The following is a 27,845-nucleotide window of genomic DNA, read 5'->3' as shown; positions in this document are numbered from 1 at the left end:
AGATTTTGTATTTGGGATTTTTCTTGTTTCTTGAGATAGGTTTGGATTGCAATGTATTTTCCTCCCAGGACTGCCTTCGCTGTATCCCAAAGCGTTTGGATTGCTGTATTTTCATTTTCATTTGTTTCCATATATTTTTAAATTTCTTCTCTAATTGCCTGGTTGACCCATTCATTCTTTAGTAGGGTGTTCTTTAACCTCCATGCTTTTGGAGGTTTTCCAGACTTTTTCCTTTGGTTGATTTCAATCTCATCGCATTGTGGTCTGAAAGTATGCATGGTATGATCTCAATTCCTGTAAACTTATGAAGGACTCTTTTGTGACCAGTATGTGATGTATCTTGAAGAATGTTCCATGTGCACTGGAGAAGAAAGTATATTCTGTTGCTTTGGGATGCAGAGTTCTAAATATATCTGTGAAGTCCATCTGATCCAATGTATCATTGAGGGCCCTTGTTTCTTTATTAATCCTGTGTCTAGATGATCTATCCATTGTTGTTGTGGGGTATTAAGGTTCCCTGCAATTACCACATTCTTATCAATAAGGTTGCTTATGTTTGTGATTAATTGTTTTATATATTTGGGGGTTCTCATATTCAGCACATAGACATTTATAATTATTAGCTTTTCCTAATGGGCAGACCCTGTAATTATTATATAGTGCCCTTCTTCATTTCTTGTTACAGCCTTTAATATAACGTCTAGTTTGTCTGATATAAGTATGGCTACTCCAGCTTTCTTTTGACTTCCAGTGGCATGATAAATAGTTCTCCTTCCCCTCACTTTCCATCTGAAGGTGTCCTCAGGTGTAAAATGAGTCTCTTGTAGACAGAAAATAGATGGGTGTTTTTTTAATCCATTTTGATACCCTATGTCTTTTGGTCTGAGCATTTAGTCCATTTACATTCAGTGTTATTATTGAAAAATAAGGGTTTATAATAATTGTGATGCCTGTAGGTTTCATGCTTGTAGTGATGTCTCTGGTACTTTGCAACATTTCACTCACAGAGTCCCCCTTACGATCTCTTGTAGGGCTGGTTTAGTGGTGATGAATTCCTTTAGTTTTTGTTTGTTTGGGAAAACCTTTATATCTCCTTCTATTCTGAATGACAGACTCGCTGGATAAAGCATTCTCAACTGCGTATTTTTTTCTGTCCATCACATTGAAGACTTCCTGCCATTCCTTTCTGGTCTGCCAAGTTTCAGTAGATAGGCCTGCTACTATTCTTATGTGTCTACCTTTGTAAGTTAGAGCCTGTTTATCCCTTGCTGCTTTCAGAATTTTCTCTTTATCCTTGTATTTTGCCAGTTTCACTATGATATGTCATGCAGAAGATTGATTCAAGTTATTTCTGAAGGGAGTTCTCTGTGCCTCTTGGATTTTAATGCCTGTTCCTTCCCCAGATCAGGGAAGTTCTCAGCTATAATTTGTTCAAGTATACCTCAGCCCCTTTCTCTCTCTCCTCTTCTTCTGGAATTCCTATGATACGGATATTGTTCCGTTTGATTGCATCACTTAGTTCTCTAATTCTCCCCTTATACTCCTGGATTTTTTAATCTCTCTTTTTCTCACCTTCATTTTTTTCCATAATCTTATCTTCTAATTCACTTGTTTCTCCTCTGCCTCTTCAATCCATGCTATGGCCACCTGCATTTTATTTTGCATCTCATTTATAGCATTTTTTAGCTCCTCATGACTATTTTTTAGTCCCTTGATCTCTGTGGCAGTAGATTCTCTGCTATCCTCTATGCTTTTTTTCAAGCCCAGCGATTAATTTTATGACTATTTTTCTAAATCTTGTTGTTATATTGCTTAAATCGTTTTTGATCAATTTGTTAGCTGTCGCTACTTCCTGGAATTTCTTTTGAGGAGAAATCTTCCATTTCATCATTTTGGGTAGTGCCTGTGGTAGCTCCACACTACAGGGCACTTCCCCTGTGCTGTCCGGAGTAATTTGTGTTGGTGGGCAGGGGCGAAGTCAGATCCGATGTCTGCCCCCAGCCCATTGCTGGGGCCACAGTCAGACTGGTGTGTACCTTCCCTTCCCCTCTCCCAGGGACAGGACTCACTGTGGAGTGGTGTGACCCCTGTCCAGGCTACTTGCACACTTCCAGTCTTGTGGTGCTGCTTCGATGGGATCTGGCCAAGGGTGTATTAGCTGGGATGGATCTGCAAGGTGCACAGTGGCAGGAAGGGCAGGCTCAGCTCGCTTTGCTGTGGCTGGTCCCCTGCAGGAGGGGCCCTGCAGCACTGGGAGGAAGGCAGGCCTGTGGGAATGATGGATCCTCAGAAGCATAGCGTTGGGTGTTTGTGAGGTGCAAACAAGTTTGGTGACAGGATGTGGTTCCCTTTGGAATTTTGGCTGGCGGATTGCAGAGGGAGATGGCGCTTGCCACTGCCTTTGTTCCCCCGCTGAACTCAGATCTGTCTTCCAGGGCTCAACAACTATCTCTCCAGACGTCCTCTTGCCCTCCCTGCTCTCCAAGAGCAGAGCTGTGCACTTTTAACATTCCAGAAATTACATCCCACTGGCTGTCAGAACTCACACAGTCCACCCCCTCTGCTTTTGCAAGCCAGACTTCAGCGGCTCTGCCTTGCCCTGTGGATGCCCCTCCTTGGCCCCAGCTCCCTCCCCCAGTCTGTGTAGTGTGCACCGCCTCTCCACCCTTCCTACCCTCTTCCGTGGGCCTCTTGTCTACGCTTGACTCCGGAGAATCAGTTCTGCTACTCTTCTGGTGGTTTTCTGGGTTATTTCGGCAGATGTGGGTGGAATCTAAGTGATCAGCAGGATGAGGTGTGCCTAGTGTCCTCCTATGCCACCATCTTCCAGTACTTTCCTTTCTTAGATAAACACTAACGTACTATGTGTACCCTTCTTTACTTTGATTTTTTTTCACTTAATATTAAATACAGGAGATCATTCCATCTTAGTATATAGAAACATTCCTTATTCTTTAACATCACCATATACCATTGTGTAGATGTACCACATTTAGTCAACTAGTCTCCTATAGATTAGATATTTATGTTACTTTTAGGATTTGTTTTTTTTACATATATAGTCTTGTGCATACATCTTTTTATATTTTTGCCTATGGCTGCTTGCATAGATTCTTAGAAATGAGATTGTTGTGTCAAATGATAAATACATATGTAATTTTGCTAGATATTACCAAATTCCTCTACCTATGAGTTGTATTATTTTGTTCTCCTACCAGCAAAGAAATACCTATTTCCCCAAAGCCTCGATCACAGATTTCTTAACAAACTTTTGAATACCTGCCTGAGAGATGAGAAAAAAAACCTGAGCTTAGTTTTAATTTACATTTATCTTTTTATCTTATGATTGAAGGTGAGTGTTTTTTTCATATGCCACAAGGCCATTTGCTTTTTTGTTATTGTGGTTGTTCTCTCTAGCACTGGGCATCTATTTTAAGGACACATGGGAGAATTAGGAAGACTGCACCAGGACTCCAGAGACCCGGAACATTGTCACCACATATAATTCAACAGCAGCACCAAGAGTCTGTCAATAGCTCTGAGCCCCAATAACAATCTGAGAAGTCTTCTGAGTTTATGATACAGCAACTCCATCTTTGTGTTTCTCCCCACCACCTTCTTCCTGTTTCATTCCTGACTCATTCTCCTTTCGCTTCTCAACCTTTCGTTTACCTTGCTTGCTCATGCCTTTTACTTACTCATTAGTCATGTCCCCACAGGGCCTCTGCCTCTTGCCTTCTATTTGCCTCCCTCTGCTTCTGCTGATTGATCCTACCCTCTGCTCACTGTGTTTGCACATCCGGTAGGAAAATTTCCTAAGAGTGGAGTTAATGGATTGGATTATCTGATAATATTTAATATAAAGTGTCTTTCTGGGTAATGCTTTTGTACCAGGCTGCTGGCCATTCCAGAGGAAGTTATCTTTGGGTCAGGTACTCATCCTTAGTTCAGGAGCTCATGGTTAGAGCCTGAGGTTACATGACACAAAGCATGGAAACCTAGGGGTAGGGAAGTTCTCAGAAGAAAGGTATGTGCAAGGTCTCTCATGGCTTTTCTTGGAATACCCAGTATAAACACTAAGAGGAAGAGTATTATAGAATTAACATGTCCATTTGACAGATGATTTAATTGAAGCTTAGAGACATTAAGTGACTTTGCCAAAGTCACATGGTTTATTAGAATCAAAGCCATGTGCTTCAGAGCCAAGATTCAATCCTGTGAGATGAATATGAGATATTTTGATTCTATTGACTCTTGTTTGGACTTCCTGGGTGTTTGGATCTGGCTGTTTTGACCTTTAGCATATTTAACCTCCACATTTAAAAACAATAAAGATCTAAATCAGGATTGTGCCTTAGTGATGAGTGTCTATTGAGAAAAACATTTTTCTTTGGAAGGTCTCTGCACTAATCTAGTTCTTTGATGAATTTTTTTGTACACTGCAGTCAAACCAGTTCCAGTTTTACTTTTATTTTACCAATGTTGACATGGATTAATGCTTTCTGTGTATATTTTACAACAAACTTCGATGTTGCCATTAATTTTATTATTGCCATTTGTTTTGCTATTGCAAATTTTTGTTGATTTATTAACTTGAATTTTTGCAGATAAAACTTTTTTAGATGTAAAATTTGCAATATTTGATTATTTTGCTAGATTTACTGAGTGAAGTTTTAACTTTTGACAGTTTTATTTTTTGTTGTTATTTCCTCAAAACAGATTTTTTTCCCTCAGATTATTTTTTTTCTTTTTGCATTTTGCAATGTACTCAATAATATGTGATTCTTCAGTTTCTTTTTGCCTATAACCAATTTTAGCCTGTAGAGTTTTCATTGTCATCTGTTTCATTGTTGTATTTTTGGTAATTTTTCTATCAGTAATGCTTACTGCGAATTGGGAAAAGTGCTGATAATATGTATTACTTTCTTGGAACAGAGGAAATTGTTCATGAAGGGCAAAGGCATAAGATTTTGTCACCAGCTAAATCCCAAGACTTGGCCTATATTGCCCACCTGCTTGTACTCACTAACATTTGTCTAAAATTTTTCCTAAGTTCTTCTTTAGGCTTTCCCCTCCCCTTCACTCAGGTAAGGGAAACCTGAAACCACCCATGGGAGACTGACTGCTCTGAGGAAGTCTCTCTTGGCCCAGACCACCCAGACCCTTTGAGCTAAACCCGAGACTCACCTGCACAGATGGGTCATGGAGTGACCTCTGAAATGACCTACAGCACCTTTACCTCATTATAATACTGAAATCTTCACCCAGGGAAGAGCCTCAGCCTTGTTTACATAACATACAATGTATGCATAGGCACATTTCCTGAAGGTGCATAGGTGACATTGTGTCTGCCTCTACATATAATGACAAGGCTTCCCTATCTAATATCTAAGTATTCATCCTAACCCTAAACCAAAGAACCCTTTCACCCTCTGTCCCTCTCTTGGGAGTCACAGCTCTGGAATCCATTGCCCTGATCTCCCTATTTGCTGCAAATAAAAGCTTCTTTGTGCAACAGCTCAGCCTGGTGCAGTTTCTGACTCACCAAGGAGTGAATCCACTTTGGTTTAGTTAAAATTTGAATGAGTGGCAGGTTAGAGGAATGCACATAGCCAGGAGTTTGGATTCTATAAACAGTGTTCCTTCTTTTCAATCTCAGACACCTCTAAGGATACCTGGAATTTCCCTTTCTCCAGGAGTAGTTTGGGACTATTGGGCCCAGGATCAGGCCTTTTGCTCCACAAGGTTGTTAAAGGAGAGAAGAGGTCACCCTGAATTTGTGGGTAAGGGTTGGAGAAAATAAAACATGTAAACCAAAGCTCCCCAGGCCCTACTTGCCTCTGTCAGGGAGCAGAAGCTGTTCCTTTCCTGACCTTGGCTCCCAAGGTCTCCAGGCTCTTTTAGAGCTGGGGCTGGGGCTGCAAAGGAATGCCTTTCATCCCCCTGGATCCATCCAAGTTCCTCTAGTCTTGGAAAAGCTCCCAGTCCTTTCTCCAGTTCCCTTCAGAGCAAAGCCTCCCTGAGGCTTTGCTTGTCTGAATTCCAGGGGCCATATGTCAGTTAAATCACTTGGAAGTCATCAGTTGTCTTGTTAATGCTTCTAACTTCAACTGTCCAAACTATTATATTAGGTTCAATCTAGTCCATTGCTGTTAAGGCCATGGTGTCCAGTGGGATTTTTATTAATAATACAACCATAGAGACAGGGTTAAGAATTAGATAAAACAAATAAAAACAGCCATATACTTGGAGTCAGTTTTCATTATGAACTCAGCATTAAGTCTCATCATTCTAAACCTTGGCCTTCTCTGGAGATAAGATATTCCATGGCCTTGTCCTGAAGTGGCCTACCCTGTGTGTGCATTTAATGACTTATACTCAGCAAAGGCCAATGTATAATACTCTTGCTGATGCCCCACGTGGTCAGCCCGAGGGACTCATGGATGGCCAGTATTTACTGTAAAACAAAGCATCATTTTTCTTCCCATTACCCATGGAAACATGGTATTTAACATGTTTATCACACACAAAAAAAATGAACAGAAATCTGTTGGCTGTAACTTTTTCATGGCCTGCTTTCTGAAACCTTTGATCTCTCTTTCTAACCTGCTTTCCAACCTGCTCCTGATCTTAGCTCAAGATCTCTTGCTCTGTGTTTGAACTTAGTCCTTAATACTCCCTAGGTACTGATATTTGCTTTACGCATAGCTACAACTCACATTATCCCACTGGGTTGTGGGCTTGGGATACTCACGGTAAAGGTCTCTCCTATTTTTGCTGCTTCCTGGAGCCCTTTGAATGCCAAGACCACTATCGGGTTTGTCAGGGACTTGGAAGGAACCAGAGAGTGCTTACTACTTGCCCATCTCTCTGCCTTCTACCAACTGTTGTCTGGTTTATCCTTCAGGCATAACTAGGTGAGTGTCTTTCTGAATCCCAGGGCCTATGATGAATCTGACCAATCATGAGGTGCAGTAGGCAGGGTCCTAACAGTCTTGGAACAGATGATTTTCTACTCAGCCTCCATGCCCTGGAGGTACCTGTCCAAAGTCACCCAATAAACATGCATTCACTGTTTCTAAAGAAAGAGGTATGAAGGAGTGCTGCTGCATGCTATAAATCTGAACTGAGGGCTAGTGCTATATGTGCCATTGCTGGGAAAATGTGCCAGGCTAATTGCAGGAAGAGCTGAATGCTATTCATCTCTCTGACCACCACAGTGCCTAGAAGGTGCCTAGGAAGTATCATTTGAATTTAACTGAATATGATTTGTAATTGTAAATCAATGTTTGTGTGATCTCATCAACAAAAGCTGTACTGCTTATGTACAGTGTAGTAGATATATAGGACTTGTAATATATGACCTGTCAACCCTTTTATATCTAATATTTATCTTACAGATATTAATTTTCCTGGTATCCTCTCTGGAAGTCCTATTGGAAAGTATGTGCGCTTTGGGATCAGAAAGACAGACATTTGAATCCCTCTCCACCCCGTATCAGCCTTGTGCTTATATTTCTGTCTCTCTCAATAAAATAAAGGTAATAAAACCTGTCCTGCTGGACACTTATGAAGATTGAGTGTGATAATGTAGGGAGTTTCTCTTTTTCAATAGATAATTGGTAAACAATGCCTTTATTATTTCATAGCTATTCTCCCATTTGTTCCTCATCCTCTTTGCCTCAAAGAAATAAGCAATAATATTTTGTCCCCAAAATGAAAGGTGAGCAGTGAAATGACCTGCTGCATTCACTTAACTTTTGAAGGGAGAAATCAAGGCTAGGATCCAGCCCACTGACCTCCAGTCGCTGGCTTTCTGTCAAACATGACTTGAATCACAGGGGTGGAGGAGGGGTTCCAGCCATACCATTCACCAGCTGTATGGCTGTGTACACATCCCTCTGTATTCCTAAGTCTCATTTCCCTAATCCTTCACACTGGGGTAACAATGAAATATATCTCATGAGATTGTTTTAAGGACCAACTTCAGTTATTTAAAGCAGTGGGTGCTTAGCAGGAAATATGTCAGAATCATCTGATAAACATTTTGAACCTGTCCCTGCACAGGGCCACCCCTAGAGGTTTGGGGGTACACATAGGCATATGTGTTTCAGCAAGGCTTTCTCAGGTAATTCTAATGTACCCTAACTCACTCCAAACTCCTGCCTAGAGAGAACATCTGCTTCTCACTAAAAAGTTCCACACAAATGTGAAAGATTGTTAGTTTCCTCACTGGCCTACATCATATGGAGTCCTTAAGATGCTTATAAAATGGTTGTACTGTGGAGGAAATATCAACAATCTCTCTTGGGTCGTCACATACGGTACAGCAAATCTGAGCTGTACATTTCCAGCTGTGTGGCCCTGGCAGGTTACAGAACCTCCCTAAAAATCATTCTCCTCAGGGCTAAAACAGGGTGGACTAGGGCTCAGGGTGAAAGATATGTACTAACAAAAGGGCACTCCTTAAACCAAAAGGACTTTCTTCAGCTGAGGAGATGGGAATACAGAGAGCTCAGAACATGTGTCCAAGATCAGACAGCTCATGAGTGGTGGCCCTGGACTTTGAAGCCAGGTGCAGTGGACTCATAGCCAGAGTTCTTACATTCTACGTTGACCTTCACTCATGCAGTAACAATTTATTGGGTGCCTACTATATGCCCATTGCTCACCTAGGGGGCTAGACTGCACCAGGAAAGCAAACAGACAAAATCTCTTGTTCTCATGGAGCTTTGACATTCGAAGGTGATAAGAGCTATGGAAAGAAATTAACAAAAGGAAAAAAATTAAGCATAGAGGGGGATTGGGTATGTAGAGTTGGAGGTGGAGGAGGAGGCTGGGGGAAGATGGTTCCAGGCAGGAGAGCAGCCAGTATGATGGTGCTGAGATGACGGTGGGCCTGGCAGGTTGATGGAGCAGCACAGACGGTAGTGTGGCTGGGCCTTGGGAGGGCACAGCTGAGAAGTAACAGATGATGTCACAGAGGCGGTGGGTGGCAGAGTGCAGGCCACTGCAGGGCACTAAAATGTCTTTGGTTTTTACTCCAGGGTGAAATAGGAAGCAGTGAAGGGTTCCGAGCAGATGACTGACTTGATATCAGTTCTGCTAAGGGCAGTAAGCCAGGCACAGAAGGATGAATACTGCATGATCTCACTTAGATGTGCCATGCAAAAGAGTCAAACCATAGAAGCAGAGAGGAAGGTGGTGGTTGTCAGAGGTTACAGGGTAGGGGAGGTGAAGAGTAGCTTCACCATAAATGGGCATAAAGTTTTAGTTATGCAAGATGCTGAACACAGGAAACAATGTGTTTAAAATGATGAACACAATACCTGACACTTAGTAAAAGCTCAGTGTAGCCGTTGTTATTACTAATTATTGAAATTTGTGCCTTATTCAGATGTGTGGTGAGAGGGTGAGTGTAGGAAGACATCACAGGCAGGAATTTAGTCGCCGTCCTACTCTCTGAGACACCTTCTAGACCCTCCTAGATTTCACCTTGTCACAATTTTCACTGTGGCAGCAATGGAATTAATGGGAATCCATTTCTGGCTATATTAACATGTCAGATGGGAATGTAAACCTGAATCAACATGGAACTGATAGCAAACTGTTGTGACATGTGATGCAGTTCAGTGTCCATGTGTGTGAGTGTTTAATGCAGGTCACTGGTGTTGTATTGTCCCCCTGTAGAAGCAGGAGGACCCACCCAAAATTTGGTTTGGATGTTGAGGCTGATGACAGTCCACACACCAAAAGAATTGGAGAGAAAGTTTATTACTCACAGGAGGGACTCCGGGGAAGAGTGGAGCATGTGCAAGCAAGTCCAGGTTGGCTTGGGCAAAGCAGAGGTAGTGGGTTTGAGACTTTATAGTGGCTAAGGAATGGGACTGGGGAGAATTTCCTGCACTTGGGAGATTTAAATTTCCTGCTGGTGCCAAAGGAGGTGAGGTCATAGGCCTTCTTATCAGCCTGTCCAGATGTGAGGCCAAAGGGAAGGGAGGGTGAGGCCTAAGAGAAATCAGCAAACATCAAAAATGCAGTCAGACTATTACAATTGGTTATAAAGAGAATAAGAAATAAATACTGTGGAAAATCTTTTTAAAGTAGTGAATAACTGCCATAGCAAATTGTTAACTGATGTAATGACTGAATGTACTGATGTCATGAATGAATTAACAAAGAAACATTTTACCATAACCTGATGTAGAGGGTGACCAGTCCTCTTGCACCTCTGGCCTGAGGGATTTGCTATCCCTGAAAGAATGCCTGAAGTTGGGAATGCCCTTCCCTTAGGACTTTGAAATACTCGAGCCAAGAGATAGCATTAAGCTGAAACAAGCATTTGTGGATTTGGAAAGAATGGGTTTCATTCATTCATCATACTAATCAAGGGCTTATATTGTGCCCAGTACAGTCCCGGAACCTGTGACACAACACTGACTGAGAAACAGTTCGTTCTTGCAGGAAGATAGAGAAAACAATTTCAACCTGGCATTATGTACTACATAATATGGATAAACACTTTGTTTGGAGAAGGTTAGGCGTCTGATAGCACACAGCCAGGATGACGGTGGAGGAAGTAAGGAGAGAGAAGTGGGGTTGGAGAGAACAGGGCAGACTGAAAAGATCATGACGAGATAGAAGTGACAGAATGTGGGTGAGGATTCAGCGGAAGGGTGGAAGAGAGACTAGGACCGGGGATCGCCCCCATGCTTCTGGCACAGGCATCCTCGTAGAGGGGGGTGCCCTTCTCTGAGCTAGGTAATACCCACTGAGAGGCAGACTGGTGGGGAGGGTGTGGGTTTATCTAACTTGGATATGCCGGGCTAGAGATGCCTGTGGGACCTCCAATTTGATGCATCCTGAAAGCCGCCAAGGAGAGAGATGTGGACTCCCAGTAAGGTTCCAGGGTTTACAGGGAAGTCCGCTGTGACTGGAGTCCCGGCCACGCATCAGGTCAGCTGGGGAGAGTGAACATGGTCTGACAAGGGGCAGCACACCGAGGAACGTCAAGTTTGAGTGGGCTAGCACAGAAGTGAACCTCTGTCAGAAGCAGATGCTGGTGACTTTTGGCATGGATTTTAAGCACTGGCATTAGCAGTCTAGTTTCCTCAGAAGCATGGAAGGCTAGGGTGGGATGGAGGGAGCTGAGAGGACACAGTGGTAGGTAGTCCTTGGGGAGTCCCAGAAATAGTGGGAGGCTGGTGGCCACCATGCTTTTGAGGGAGGCCTGGGCTCCCAGTTTTTATACTAGGTGAGAGCAAGAGCCAAGAGCTACCACTTGTAGACAGTGTGACCCCGTTTTCCCACAGTGGTGTGGCCTCAGGACATTGGGATTACCCTTGTGATTTGGTGTCTCCTACCCTGCACAGATGGCTCTGGTCTTGGGTGAGGTTGGGAGGAATCACCTCAAATCTGGTGGGGAGTTAATGCCAGGTATGGTTTAAAGGGATATTTGTTTTCATCTGCTCACCTGGGCTTGCAGAAGAACATGACCACCTGACTGCTTTGACATGCGAGGGGCTAAGAAACAAGGACATGTGACACTGTCAGCGTCACCTGACTGGAAGTGACATGCCCAAGTGTGAACCAGCTCTAGTGCAAAACCTGCTCCTGGAGAACTGGGCGTGTGGGCTTCGGGGCAGCGCAGATCTGGATTTGCAGTCTATGTCTGTCTCTTACTAGCTGTGAGAAGTGGGGCCACTCTGAGTGTCTGTTTTCTTGTCCTTAGAAAGATGAGAACTGTTCATGTGGATAAAGACAAATGCAGGGGTGAGTGTCTGGAGGCGTTCAGGAAGAATTAGTCAGCCTGTACTTCTAGAATGCATTTCATGGGCCCCATCTTTATCCCCCACCGCCACCCCATGTGTTGGATTCCTGCATTGCTTTGAGCCTGTGATAGTGACTTGGGTGCTGACAGTATGTTGAATTCTTCTGTGCAGACACGGGTCTTGAAGGGAGAAGGGATGGGCACTATAAGTCATGTTGGGTCCTTCTTTAGAAAGTTGAGCGAGTCCTGTGGGTTTTTTAAATGTCCTATCTTACTTTATTAGTGCCTCTCCAAAGGGAATGTGTGGGGGGTGATCTGGTGCGTTAATGGCCCTTGGCAGAGACAATGTGGTGAAGGAGGAACATGACCTTTGGGTTCTGGCTTCTTTGCTTTCTATCACTGTGACCCAGGGTGAGGGTGAGACTTCTCTTGGGTTTATTTTCCCACTTGGAAATGGGCATAAAATCCAGGTTTTGTGGGAGCCAAATTTGGGAGCCCTGACTAAGAAAAAGAACATAAGATTATGAATACAAAGTCAGTTACAAAGCTTACATTTAGAATGAGAAAGGAAATCACCACAAACTACAAATTAAAAACCAAATTTAAAAAAATACCAAAAATATCATATGATTTAGAAAAATAATAAACTATTATTATTTAGCTGCTAGGCATACCTTGGCAATACTGTTTTTCCTCACCTTTTGTGCCTTATTCCTGTCTGATTACCTTTTCATAGAATAATAATTTTGTAATATCAATGTCTGTAGAGAGAATAGAAAGATACTATATTCTTTCCTCTTGTATGCTCATCAACATTTTTATTTTATTATTAGAGTATTGAGAGGTTCTTAGCTTCACTAGTGTGTAAAATTTTGGGAAGCCTGTCAATTAAAAAATACATATATATATATATATATATATATATATATATATATATATATATATAAGCTGTATTCAAGTATTCTTGGATATACTTGTATTTTTATTTAAAGTTTATTTATTTATTTTGAGAGAGACAGTACAAGTGGGGGAGGGGTAGAGAGAGAGGGAGAGAGAGAGAGAATTCCAAGCTGGCAGCGCAGAGCCTGATGTGGGGCTCAAACCCATGAAACCATGAGATCATGATCTGAACGGAAACCAAGAGTTGGACGCTTAACTGACAGAGCCACCCAGGCACCCCATTGGATAGTACTTGTATTAAACACTCTCTGAAATGAGAATGTTCTTTAATCAGTTTGTCTTTGATGTTATATGTAGTCATTTTCAACGTGTCAATTAGCAAAAACCTTCCAATGGATTTATATGATTCCCTCCTCTTCATTAATTGGATTATCAAATAATTCAGGAGCTTTTTCATGACTTCTATTCAGAATTGATCTCTTCCTTTTCAGGCTTGGCTACATTTGTTTGTGATGTGAATTTTGTTTTTTGTTATAATTATATCTTAGTGTTGGAATAATTTCTTTTGATTTCATAGCTCACGTATTTCATGAATTTATTTGAATCTTCTCTCCACTCTTTAATAAATCTGTGATCTGCTACCTCAGGGAATGATTGGAGAGACCCATCAGATGATATGAGTGAAGACACTTTATAAATGGCAAAATGTTATATTCTTATGAATTACTATAATTCCTTCCCCACCCCCACCCCATCTCTGCATCCTTGCATATCCCTAGCCTTGCAGACTTCAGTGTCACCCATACAGAGTGGGCAGTGATGATATACAAATGACTTACTGGTTCTCTTCCCAAAAACTAGGAGGACGGCAGAGAATGGAAGTGGACTATTAATTCTTTTTTGTATCTGTCAGTTTATATCATGTTTACTCTTTGGGGCAAACAAGATAAAGTATGACACTTAAATTTTTCTTTAAAATTTGCTTTTGGGAGCCACCTGTGTGGCTCAGTCAGTTAAGCATCGGATTCTTGATTTTAGCTCAGGTCGTGATCTCATGGTTTGTGAGTTCGAGCCCTGTGTTGGACTCTGTGCTGACAGCATGCACGGGAGACTGCTTGGGATTCTCTCTCCCTCTCTCTCTGTCCCTCTCCAGCTTGTGCTCTTGCATGAGTGCACGCACTCTCTCAAAATAAAGAAATACAAATTTTAAAAAGAAGTTTGCTTAGCATCTGACTCTTGGTTTTGGCTCAGGTCATGATCTCACGGTTATGAGTTCAAACCCTGCATCAGGCTCTGTGCTGACAGTGCAGAGCCTGCTTGGGATTCTTTCTCTCCCTCTACCCTTCCCCCACTTGCTCTGTCTCTTAAAATAAAGTAACTTAAAATAATTAAAAAAAGAAGATTTATTTTAGAAAAAATAATCCCAGAATTTTCTTTATTTCTGATAAGGGTCTTTGCTCAGGGCTTCAAATTTCACCTGTTTCTGCAGCCTGGGACGTAGGCATCAAATGGAGGTTACTCCTGCTTCTCCCTGCCTCTCCCCATCTCCATACATTGGTCCTGGAAATGTGTCTGTGATAGGAGACCAGGGCTGGACAAGTGTGGATCAATCCACATTTTATCTGTTATCTCCCCACAACAAAGCCCCTGTTCCTGAAATCTTTTCAGGTGCATCTCAAGGGCAGATTTCCTGCATAGCTTGGACACTGCTGGAGCTTGGATTTAAATACCAAGATTAAAGCAATCTACCTTTAATTTTTTTTAACACTTATTCATTTTTTGAGAGAGAGAGAGAGATGGAGAGAGAGCACAAGTTGCGGGAGGAGCAGAGAGAGAGAGGGAGATGCAGAATCTGAAGCAGGCTCCAGACTTTGAGGTGTCAGCACAAGTCCAAAGCGGGGCTCGAACTCATGAACCGTGAGATCATGACCTGAACTGAAGTCAGACGCTTAACCAACTGAGCCATCCAGGTGCCCCTAAAGCAATCTGCTTTTAAAGGAATATTTTTATATTTGAAAACTCACCCTTCAGGGATAATTTTATAGGGTAAAAAATCAATGAGGGAAATTAATTTCACTTGGTCATTATTTTTAACAGGATAATGGAGCTGGTATACCCTTAAAAATGTGCCCTTCACATTTCTTCATTACTCTAAGCATAGTTAATTAAACCCTGTAGATTCAGGTGGGCTGTCTTTGAAACAGAGAAACATCACCTCCTCCTGCCAGTCTTCCCTGATACCCTAAGGCAGGGTCAGAAGCCCCTTCCTTTCTCTCCTTCCAGCTGCCTAATACTATGTGTTCACTTCCATCATAGGACTCATCGTGTTAGTACTATTCATCTACTCGTCTGCTTCTCGTACTAAATACCAGCTCCTTGAGGGCAGGAACTATGGTTTTCATCTTTCTTCAGGCCTTGCTACCTGTAGGTGCTCACTAAATCCTTCCACCTGGACTTCCCCTCTAGTGGGCTCCTGGTGCATACGTGAATGCTGCTGAACTACAGATGCCCTCGACAATCTGCCCTGGGGGCTCAGCTGTTCCCAGGTAGGTGATCCCTGCTGTAGCACAGACCCTTCAGTCTCTCATATCTAGGCCAGGCCTGATGATCCCTTCTGGTCTGGATGGCAGTGGCACTGACATGTTGGATGGACCTCTCTGAAGAGATGAAGGTTGCCACCCATGGCCATGAAGGCTGATGAGATGATTTTCCTTGTGAGTTCAGGCTCTTTGGTGCTGTCAACCCCCCTGAGAGTGGGCTTGCAAGGATCTCCCTGCAAGGAGAGGTCTTGTTGACTACCCAACTAGTTGCTTCTGTTGGGGCTCAACTTGAGATTAAGGAGGACTTGCCCAGGCCCAGCAGTGAGGTTTTCCAGGGAGAAGATTCCAAGACCCTGGCTACAGGTTGCTCCTGGTTAGCCTCATTCCAGAAAGAAATGGCATCAAACCAAGATGGTGATGAATGGTTCTTGAAAACATAGGAAATTGGGTTTTGTGACAGATCACTAATTTCCCCCTCCCTCCAGCCCAACAGCCACAAGTAAACATGTACAAACATTCCACTCAGTATTTCACCCAGGTGAAGAAATAGCCAAAACCCAGGGCACCTGAGTAGCTCAGTTGATTAAGCCTCTGACTTCGGCTCAGGTCATGATCTCTCAGTTCATGAGTTCAGGCCTTGTGTCAGACTCTGTGCTGACAGCTCAGAGCCTGGAGCCTGCTTCAGATTCTGTGTTTCCCTCTCTCTCTGTCCTTTTCCCTGCTTGCACTCTCTCTCTCTCTTAAAAATAAATAAACACTTAAAAAATTAAAAAAAAAAAAAGGAAAAAAAAAAAAAAAAAAGAAATGGCTAAAACCCGAGTGCAGTGTAGGAAAATTTACCCAACCATGATGTCTGTGGCTCCTTCCCAACAGAAATGCTGAGCAGGGAAGGCGAGTGTTGATTTCTGAGGAATGACAACTCTCCAAAGTTGTTTAGGTGGTGATATTTGGTGTCTCAAAGTGTCTCAGCCACTGCCCAGCCCCGGATATAGACTTCTTTGCCTCAGAGAGCAGCACCTCATTCATTGACTTGTCAGTTCTGTCTCCACGGTTATCCTGGGATCCAGGCCACCCTTGTCTACCTCCAAGACCACTGCCTTCCTATGGGTTTCTCACTTCCACCCATAACCCTTCAACCCATCACCCAAATAGCAGCCAGAGCAGTCTTTTAAAAAATATAAATTAGATCTCATCACACTTGGCCACACATCCTGCTCCTTGATGGCACCATTGTTTTCCCACTCAAGAACTTTTTGCACATGTTCTTCCCACCCTCTCTTCAGTACACTCACTTCTTTGCCTCCCCCAGGCCTCAGCCCAAGAGTTACTTATTTAGAGAGACATTCTCTGCCTTTCCTATTGAGCTATTATATGCCCTCAAAGTACCCTCTACCTTTCCTTCATGGTATGTATTAAAATTTGTAATTATATATCCATGTGTTAACTTTTATTCTCAGACCATACTGTAAGCTCCATGAGTGCTGGGGCAATGTCTATTGGCTAATCACTGTGTATCCAGTGTCTAGTATCATGCCTAGTATGTAGTAGGTGCTCATCAAATATTTGTTGAATGGAAGAATCTGTAATAACTTACTTTCAACATAATAATGTAACTAGGCAGGGGCTGGGGGGCTTACATGTTATGAGTGAAAGAGTTAAGAGAAAGCCTCATACATAATTATTTTATCTGCTAATTTACATAAGGACCAAGGACTGAGACTAAGATTTAAATCCATCCACCTTGGAGTTAGATGCAGAGAAACATGTTTGATATACAAGAATGGTTTCCATGGAGGCCAAATAAGAAGGTGGAACATCAGGATTCCTGAGAAAGAATTTACTCAAAGACAGAATTTCTCAATATCAGCACTATTGACCTTTCATGTGGAGGGCTTTTCTTTCTGCATTATAGGATGTTTTAGAGCATCCCTAGCCTCTACCCACTTAATTCCATTAGTAGCTTTCATTTCCAGTTGTGACAACCCAAAATGTCTCCAGAGATGATCAAGTGTACCCTGGGTTGTTGGTGCAAAATCATCCCCAGTTGAAGAAAATATGCGACAGAGTGAACAGATCCCAGGAAAGTCCTGAATGCCAGAAAGGAGAGCTGGTTCTGGATACATGGAGGTAGCTGATGTCAGCACCTACCCTATTCCATCTACTATGTTGGCTTATATAAATCCTGGAAGGTAAGCATTGGGTCACTAATGCTCATGAGGTTTTGGGCTGAAACATTGTTGCTGTGGGAACCTTTGCCGTCATCTGCATAAAACACTGAAAGAACTATTTCCTCCTGGCTTCAAGGGGCAGCAGCTTGTTCCATATCAGCAGTAGCATTCAGGACACAGATTCACTGCTGGCATAGAGCCTCTGTGGAACTAGTGGTATCTGGGGCAGCACTGGCTGCTGCATGGAGTGGCCATATTCACTGATCTTGAGATAAGAGTATAAAATAATTCCTTGGAATTCCCCTCAAATTTTTGGGAAGTAGGATTTTGGGAAAAGGTTGACTTCCTGCAATTAGCTGGCAACAGAATTTACCCACCATCAGAAGTTTGTAGTAAAGTCAAAATTATAATCACCTCAAAGGCTGGTGAAACTGAGGATGCTTGTATTTGCTGCTTGCTTTTTAACTTACAAAGTCTTGGTTTCATTTGCTCTTCACAAAAGGTCTTCAAACAAGCTCCAGTATTACTATCAGTTCCTCTTCTATAGATAAACCAACTAGCCAGGGCACCACTATCTGGAGTAAAACTAGATCCCTGGGCTCCAGTGCAGACCATGATGTTTCTTCCTTTCAGTGGGATCCTTTAGCATCTCCTGCTCAGTGAGAGGGTTAGTTTTATTCATTCTGCCAAGGTTGGTCAAGGTGAAGCATAGCCCCAGGTTATGACTAGCTCTAACTAGTGAATTGAGAAAAGTAAGAAAATGGATCCACATGTTTGTAAATTACTATATTTTTAGAGTCTTGTTCTTTGTGTATATATTCAGGAAATATTTGTTGGCAAAACAAATAAATGAAAAAATAAATATGAATTTATGTGCAGAGCTGCTACTGGTCCATCCTCATAGTGGGTTGTGGCCATAGCATAGGGTGACCAGCTGTTTTGATCAGGACTGAAGGATTTCCTGGGATTTGGGACTTTCAGTACTTGTCTTGGGATAAGCTGGTCACCCCACCATAATAACTCTTGTAATGTGGACAACTAACCCTCTTTTCATGTAGCAGATTCATTAATTTCACAAACATGTTGAAGTCTTTCTCCTTGTCAAGCAATGATCTAGAGATTAGAGACACAAAGATGAATATTATCTAGTCTCTGCCCTAGCACTCTATGCTTAAATATTACTTAAGTACTTACTATGTGTTAAGCTTTATGCTAGAGATGGTGCTGTAACAATAAGAGACATGACACCTGTCATTAAGATGCTCAGAATTCAGAGACATGCAAACTGATCATTTCTCGGCACGGTAAAGAAAGCTATGATAACTGTAGGTACAAAGTGTGCAAGATGAGGGTCCTAAAGTTCAAGCAGGAGGTGAATCAGGGAAGACTTTCAAATGGAATGATGTAGAGTTTAAATAGGTTAAGTAGAAATTTGGCAATTAAAGAAGGAAAGTAAATGTAGTATGAGAGGACATGGACCACCTGGAGAGGTAGATGTGGAATGAAATGAATCTACGAGGAGCCCTCAAGAGCTAAGTTTGAGAGGTAGCTGGCAACCAACAGGCCTTTCTGGTGAGAGTAGGCAGGACCATTCCGCTGGTATGTGGGCAAAGAATGGAAACTAGTGGGAGAAAGTGTTGAAAATGTAGGTCAGGGCTAGACCAGAGTGGTCATGAATGCTGGGCTAAGGAGTTTGGACGTCATTCCATTGGAAATGGGGCTTATCTGTGGAAGTATTTTGGCAGAGCCAGACTGAAGAGTTTCTTTTCACCTACTTTGACCTCCTCCCTCCCACACCCCAACCAAGCTCTCCTCAGCCAATATTCACAACACCTGGTCAGAGCCAGACTCATTCTTGTGGTCCCTTTACTTTTTCCTTCCTGTGTTTTGCACATTCCATTCCCTACCTTTCCTCTAGTGTGTACTCTTCCAGGTGTCAAAGCTCCTAATAAGTTTTGGAAGAAGCAAAAACTTGATAATGATTTTCTGGGAGTAAAAAAAAAATTGCCTCAGTATAAATTATTGGGTTATTTAACTTCTGTTAAAGGCCAAGGGGTCTAGATTGTGAGAATAGCCTGTGGATGACCTCGCACTGCTCTTAGATTCAACTTCTGTGTTTTCACAAGTTCCTTACACCACCCCCTGCCCCCAGGCAGTGTTCCTGAAAGGGAAGTAGAGACAATCTATGGAAGGAAAAAAAGTATAGGACATTCTCTAAGCTTGATCAGCCTGAAGAGTCAATTACCCAGAGAAAGACTGAGCTGGTACAGGCTCTTCAGAAAGTACTTCAGGAGAAAGGAGGCATGTATGGCTCTTCTAATGGTGGGCCTGTGCCTCAGTTTCCCTTCTGAAAAAGGCCTCTTTGAAATTGAATGGTCTTTGTAGTAGCTTAGCTTAGCAAATTGTTCATACATTCGTACCCTCAGAATATATTATTCTCCATTGTGGTCAGTTTTGAGGATACAAAAAAAAAAATGAAAAGTCACATCTCTGCTCTTAAGGGTAAGACAGACAACTGTGACTGTATGTAAATTGAAAATGGGGTAGGGGCCTCTCTTTCTGCCCTGCAAGGTAACTAGGTCTAAGTTGATTTCAGCCTAGAATGGTCTGTTCTTATGAATTGCACAAGACCTGTACATTTTTTAAGTCTCAGCCCAAATGCTATGACAAATCTTGTGAAGCCTCCCTACCTACCCAAGGCAGGCCTACCCAAGGGCTCTTCCTGTATGCTCATAGCATGGGGTCTTCTTTTCAAGATTTGCCAAGATTGTAGTAATACTGACATGTCTTCTGTGAGTTCTTGAGGGCATGGGATGTGCCTTTATTCTTTGAGTCTTTAGCTCCCAGAACAGGACCTGGCACATAGCAGGTGCTCATTAAATTCATGATTTAATGAGAATGAATAAAGGTGTAGGCCCATTAGCTTGGGCAGATGTACACTTCACATTCCATGTCACTGATCAATTCAAAAAACCTGTCAGGCAGGGAGATAAGGTTGTGTTGTAAATAGTTGTGTTGAGTCTTTTTTGGGAGAGGGGGAAAAAGGCCTAGAAAGGTGGATGCAAATTGGATCCATGTGCCAAGAACCAAGAAGTTCATGGGAGGGTTTCCAGTTAATCTGGTTGAGAATTTGACGAGGGACATTTAAGGTAGGACAGTGACACCTAGTGGTGTAAGAAGGACTTACCAGATGTCCGGCTCCTTCCAGGTCATCTGTGACCTCCTATCCCCTGGTAGGTCAGGACTCTGTGATGATGATGGGACTACTGGTCTCTAGGGTGGAGTGGATGGACTGTCAAAACCACATTGTGCCTTATGTATTGTTGACAATAATGTTGACAATAATGTATTTATAATTAAGCCTTTGTTAAATTTTCTGTTTTTATTGCCATTTTGTATGTGTGTGCACACACACACATGCACACATCCAGTCTTATTATGTTAAGGGCCAGACTACATGATCATAGAAGCACACTGGTTAAACCTCCTTGAGCCCAGAGAATGAAAAGGACCAGCCCAAAGAGCTAATTAGTCCCAGAGCCAGGCCAAGCATCTAGGTTTTCTGATGCTCAGAAGTCTTTCCTCTTCATTCTTCCTTTCCTGATGGCAGGACAAACCAACTTCAACAGGGTAGAATTATGTTACAGTGTACACAAAGGCAACCTTGGAGAGGAACAAAACAATAGGAGGGGAAGCTTGAGAATGTGTCCAAGCAGAGTCATACTTTCTCTGCTTTAAGAATGAAAGTAGAGGTGGGATGGAGCACTCTGGAGAAGCTGCTCCTCCTCTGCATGCACCCAGCACCTGCACCCTTCCCCATGCCAGCTCAGGGCCAAGAGCAATTGTCTTTGTCCCCATTTGAAGGACTGATTTGACAGTTCACATTAACATTATATTGCAAATGATTCTTAGTAGGTGCAGTGGTGGGAAGTATTAGAGTCATCTCAGGGGCTCAGTCCCTTACAGGAGATCATCCCACCCCTAGCTGAGAAGATTGTGGCAATGGAACCAAAGGGGACCATATGTAATGTGGGAGGAGCCTGAGCTAGGGGCTGGGAGGAAATTCACACAGAGACTCCTGGCAAAGGGCAGTGGTCAGGAGAGTCTGTTCTGAATGGAACACAGAGCTTACTCTGAATTTGTTGAAAGTGTTTGGTGGAAACATGTAATATCAAGATGCTCCAAGGATGGGTTCCTCTGTAGAATCTTCTTCAGTTGATGGTTGGTTATTTAATTTCACAGTAGATAGAATTCTTTAGGGATTTTGAAAATGAAAGGTATTTGAAAGACAAAGCAATAGAAATGACTAGAGGCAAAATGGTGTGCTAGTCATTCAAATTAGCAGACAGATCTCTATTTGGCTAATTCGTATAGGATTGGTTGGAAATAGGGGACATTTACTGTGCACCGTGCACCGTGCTAAATAGTTTATGTGCATTTTATATTAAATCCTCACAACACACTGAGGTAGATGGTTTTGTTACCCTAATCTGCCATTGAGAAAACTGAGGCTCAGCGACTTGCCTGAAATCACACAGCAGGTTGTAAGGTCTTTGAGGGCAGGGACTCTGTCTTACCTCCCATTGTCTCCATTTGTTTGGGACATGATAGGGCCAACCAAATGCCGGTTCATGATGATGATGAGGGCATCTGACTTCTGACATGGATGAGATGTCTCCCTTACTCACACCAGTTACTCCTTTGCTCCACTCCCAAGTGTAATCTGCACAAGTATTCTCCCACAGGGACTCTTTAAAATACACCTCACCTTCCTTCCATGTCTGGGAAAGATAATAGTGCCCTGAGTCTGATCTTGCCTCAGTTTCCTTGTCTATAAGACGGGGATAAAATATGACTTTAGGGGAAGTGAGATGTAAATGTACATCATTTGTGAAAGCACTTTGGACGCTGTTAGTCATTATACATATGGAATACGTTATTTCTTTAAAAAAATTTTTTAAAAATGTTTATTTATTTTTGAGACAGAGAGAGACAGAGTATGAACAGGGGAGGGTCAGAGAGAGAGGGACACACAGAATCTGAAACAGGCTCCAGGCTCTGAGCTGTCAGCACAGAGCCCGACGCGGGGCTCGAACTCACGGACCGTGAGATCATGACCTGAGCCGAAGTCGGATGTTTAACTAACTGAGCCACCCAAGTGCCCCTGGAATATGTTATTTCTATTAACACTGTGATCTTAAATATTAATAATAATGTTCAACTTCCCTGAGAAGTGGACCACTTTCTCCTTACTCTGGACATAAAGCAAAAATTGATCTTTCTTATTTGCATCTTGATTTTTAAAACATATTTCCTTTGCTGTACTTTTTATCCCCATAACTTATCTATTCCATTACTGGAAGCCTGTCTCTCCCACCCCCTTTCACCCATTTTGCTTATCACCCCCCCCCCCACCACCCTCCCCTCTGGCAACATTAGTTTGTTCCCTGAACTTATGAGTCTATTTCTGCTTTGTCTGTTTGTTCATTTTTTTAAAAATTCCATATGTAAGTGAAATCATATGTGTTTGTCTTTCTCTGTCTGGCTTATTTTACTTAGCATAATACCCCATTTGTTGTTGCAAATGGCAAGGTCTCACTACTTTTTATAGCTCAGTATTATTCTATTGAATATATATACCACATCCTCTTTATCTATTTATCTATTGATGGACACTTAGTTTGTTTCCATATCTTGGCTATTGTAAATAATGCTGCAATAAACAGAGGTGCATATATCTTTTCAAATTAATGCTTTTGCTTTCTTTAGGTAAATACCCAGAAATGGAATTACTGGATCATATGGTATTTGTATTTTTAAGTTTTTGAGGAACTCCCATACTCTTTTCCATAGTGATTACAGCAATATACATTCCTACCTACAGTGCATAAGTGTTCCTTTTTCTCCACATCCTCACCGAACTTGCTATTTTTGTCTTTCTGATTCTATGAATTCTGACAGGTATAAGGTGATACCTCATTATGGTTTCGATCTGAATTTTCCTGATGGTTATGATGTTGAGCATCTTTTCATGTGGCTGTTGTCCATCTGTATGACTTCATTGGGAAAATGTCTATTCAGGTCCTCTACATTTTTTAGTTGGATTATTTGCTTTTGATGTTTTAAAGGTGGAAAGAGACAACTTTACTACTCTTTCCTTCTCTTGGCAAAGCTTGACTTTCAAGTTGGTTTTCTTGCTATAGATGACAAAAAATTTACTTGAATGTCTGAAGCTGAATATTGCATTCTTAATATTACAACCCTAATCACCCACCACCACAGATAGATGTCTTCTGTTGATTCTAATGGGGGCTGAAGACTCCCTTGTTCTACCTTAAACCGGTGTTAATTCACATGTGGTGCCTGGACAGGGACCTGTCCATGGACTTTTTGTAACTAGCCTGTAAAAACATGCATTTAGAAATTGACAGCAAGCATCTAGAAACATTGTATGGCAATTTGGATAGTTATTATTAAATTCTGTTGAATCTCATAATAGAAAATAATGACATGCGTTTTATTTTTTGTTTAATTTTTTTTTAATTTTTTTTTCAACGTTTATTTATTTTTGGGACAGAGAGAGACAGAGCATGAACGGGGGAGGGGCAGAGAGAGAGGGAGACACAGAATCGGAAACAGCCTCCAGGCTCTGAGCCATCAGCCCAGAGCCTGACGCGGGGCTCGAACTCCCGGACCGCGAGATCGTGACCTGGCTGAAGTCGGACGCCTAACCGACTGCGCCACCCAGGTGCCCCTTGTTTAATTTTTTAAATAATACATTTTCATTGCATTTTCTAAAATATGCATCTCTGATGGATTGGGATTTTTAAAAAAAATATATCATTTGCTACTGGTAGTTTGAGAATTCCTGCTTTATACCTGAAAGGAGGGAATGCAGTTTCTAGACTTTTATACTAAGGATCCTTCCTGGCCTTAGGAAAATATGCTCACTTCCTTCTCAGAGATCATACCCTGAGTTATGGTCAAGGATCTGATTTTGACAGGCACAAAAGGTTCCATATACTCTTTCCCCAGAGAAATAGGTGTCGACTACTCCTTTCTACTTGGAAACTCAGGAAGGCCACTTTAATTAATGTTTCCTCATCAAGAACAGAATTTGCTTCTGGGCAAGTCCTGGCTTTCACTTCCAGATACAGAGATGACTAGTAATTTAAAGATATGGCTCGTCAGGCACCTGTTCTATAAAATGAGGATTCTGGGGCTCAGAACAGATAAGCAACTTATTCTAGGCACGAGGCTGTTATAGCTCAGAACCAATATTTAAACCCAGGTCTGTTTTCTCCAAGAGCACATGATGGTTCTAGTTTATCACAATTTGTTTTGGTGGGATGAGGTGGATTCCCAAGGTTCCTCAAGATGCCACACAGAAACAGTTGAGGGACCTGGAGGAAGGGAGAAGACAAGAGCAGCCGGGTGTGCCCAGGATGTGAGATGGGGGCGGGTAGGTTGGTAGGGTCAGATATTGTTGTGTGTTGAAGCATGTCGGCCTCTCCCCAATTCACATATACAAGATCTAGCTTCCAGTGCCTCAGAATGTGGCCTTATATAGGGTCTTTTCAGAGGTAATCAAGTTAAATTGAGAACATTAGGATGGGTGCTAATCCCATATCACTTGTGAAAAGGGGAAATTTGGAGGCAGACCCATGAGGAGGGAAGATGATGTGAATAGTCATAGGGAGAAGATGGCCATCTATCCAAGGAGAGACCAGACCCTCCTCTCACAGCCTTCAGAAGGAGCCAATCCTGCCAACACCTAGGTCTCCAACTGCAGCCTCCAGAACTGTGAGACAATGGTTTCTGTTGTTTAAGCCATCCAGCCTGTGGTACTTTGTTATGGCAGTCCTAGCAAACTAATACAGACATCCTGGACTGAAAAGCATTCTGACAGAGCCATAGCTTTCAGAATGGATAACATCATTAAAGATTCCAGAGATGGCTGGTCCCCCCAGTGGGAGAGAGAGAGAACTTCCTGCATGCTCAGATGGCCTACCCCATTAACATTTACTCATAGCCTGTCAGGGATGAGTGAATGAGGATGTTCTTTTCAAGCCTGTCAACTTCCCAACCCAGTTCCACCCCACTGCCCTGCCTCCCGATGAATTTCTGGCTATCAGTCATTCCTTCAGACCTGGCTTCCATAGCCTCTCACAAAGCAATTTTCACCAGGCACAACTCTATTAGTGTGAAATGTATTTTCAGCATTGCTTTGTATGGTGCATACTTTTATAATAAATTGCTCTGAGTTAACCCAGGCCCTCATCCCGTTCTCCCAGGGCAAGCTGATGCCACAAAGTTCCTCTGAGTTCTGTTGGAAGGAAAGGCTGCTGAGAATGAGCAGGCTACCAGAGTGAGGAGCCATGCATGGTCCATGGAGTTTAAAGAGCAGGGCTCCACTGGCCATGGGAAGGCCATGGAAATAGGAAAAATGTTCTGCCTCAGAAGGGAATGTTTTCATAAATGCTACTTGTCATCCTGATTGGAGGGTCCCTCTGACTACAAGTAGAGGTCCTCTTAGTCTCTTCTGGAAGCTTCTTGGAGACTTCTTCACTCCTTATAAAACACCTTATAAAACAACAATTTACATTTCTCTGGAGGAATATTTTATCTTTTTTTTTTTTCTGTCATGGAAGTCATTATCAGATAGTCTGCAGAGATGGTAAATGTTGGTCACTTCCTTTTGTCTTCTGGATCAGCTTTTCCTGTGGAAGGGCTGCATTAAAATCACTTCAGAGTTTAAACAGTAAACAGTCCTTGGTTTTTGCTCCCTGAGGTACTGACTCAAGAGTCTGGGCTTATATATAGGAATTGTACTTTAAAAACATCCCCCCGGTGACTGTAATTTACAGTCAGGTTTGGGAACCATAGTTGCTCATTTTTTACATTGCTATTCTATTTATCTTTAATAATATTCATTGAACACCTTCCCTGTTCTAGAACCTGGGAAAAGACCTAGGAATATAAGGATAAAAGGCACCATTTTTGTGTCAGTTTTAATGGGACAGACAGGATGGTAAGAGACATGTACCTTATAGCATAAGTGCTTCAGTATAATTAGGCCCAGGAAGGCAGTGAGCATTAAATATGCCTTTGGAGGTAGGACCGAGAGTAGGCTTAGAGCATTGGTTTTCAACTGGGGATGATTTTGTCCAGAGGAGATATCTGGTAATGTCTGGAGACCGTTTTGGTTGTCACAAGTTGGGAGGGGGTGATACTAGAATCAAGTGGGGAGAGGACAGGGAAGGATTCTCCTGAATATCCAGTAATACATAGGAAAGCACCCCACAGCGAAGACTTATCTGGCCTCAATGTCAATAGCACTGAGCTTGAGCAACTCTGGATTGGAAAAAGCTTCTTAGGGGATGAAATTGGCAAGACATCCAAGGTGATGGAGAGGGTACTGCAGGGCATAGAAGATGGCATGTCTGATGGCCCAGAGACTCTAAGCAGGCACTTCCTGAGAGCTATGTGACAACATGCAAGCTGGCACAGGCAATGACAATGACCAGGGAAGAGGCCAGACAGGTCAGATGGGATGTGGGTTCCTTGCATTGAGGAGTACATTTCTTCCTCATGGCTAGGGCAAGCTGTGGAGGGCTAAGTGCCCCATTGCAAAAGCAAGCCTGTATTTTAGAATTATTACTGTAATAGAAGTTTGAGGGATACACTGAGGTGGAGAGCTGGGGGGTTGGGGAGGCCTTGGATTTATGAACAAAGACATGAAGACAAACATTTGCAAACCCAGATTAAGTCCAAGAGTTGAGAGAATGTGTCAGGTTGGAAAGCAGTGGGGAGATGGAGGAGACTGTGGGAAACCCAGAGAGGTCAAGCCACTTGCTTAAACATGTACTTTTAAGCAACTCTGGTAGACCTGGACGTTTTAGCAGAAGATCTTAGTGATAAATGCATGCTGTAGCAATCCCTTTATTTCATGGGGCTGCACATATAACCACAGGTATGCCTTGCTCCACTTTCCCAGACACTATGTGTAGTTGAGTTTCCTCCCTGGTATTAAGAATTGGGCTGTCATCAATACTAGGATAAGTGAAATTTTATGCCCATAATAGCCCTATGAAGTTGATGTGATCCCTAATTTATAAATTTGACAACTGAGATGCAGTGAGCTTAATTACACAAATAGTATATCAGCTAGCTCTTATGGCAGAGCAGATCCACAACCCCTTCATCAGTGGCTTATCGCTGCTCATGAGTTTATAGGGAGCTGAATGACCTTGCCGATCTTGGCTGGACTCTTCCACATGCCTGGAGTCTTGGCTGAGAGGAACTCTGTTCCACATGGTCTCTCTTCTCAGGGTAACACGATTATGTCCTCACAGCGATGGCACAGAAGTGACAGAGGAAGCAGAAATGAGGGAGCACTTTTTCAAGTCCAGGCTTTGAGCTTGCTAGTGCTGCACAGGCAAACCAAGTCACCCTGCTGAGGCCAGA

The 27,845-nt window shown here is 42.5% G+C and overlaps 1 long non-coding RNA gene across 1 annotated transcript in view; it reads left to right on the top strand.

The window, feature by feature from the left end:
- LOC123380458 overlaps nucleotides 1-7,574 on the top strand; it is a 42,332-nt gene extending 34,758 nt beyond the window's left edge. The window contains exon 2 of the long non-coding RNA XR_006586249.1: nucleotides 7,401-7,574. This is a non-coding gene — a long non-coding RNA (uncharacterized LOC123380458). The remainder of the gene's footprint in view (nucleotides 1-7,400) is intronic.
- The last annotated feature ends 20,271 nt before the right edge of the window (nucleotides 7,575-27,845 follow it).

This window comes from Felis catus, chromosome D1 (assembly GCF_018350175.1).
Source record: "Felis catus isolate Fca126 chromosome D1, F.catus_Fca126_mat1.0, whole genome shotgun sequence".
NCBI classification, from domain to species: domain Eukaryota; kingdom Metazoa; phylum Chordata; class Mammalia; order Carnivora; family Felidae; genus Felis; species Felis catus.
This window is presented reverse-complemented; position numbering and strand designations above follow the sequence as displayed.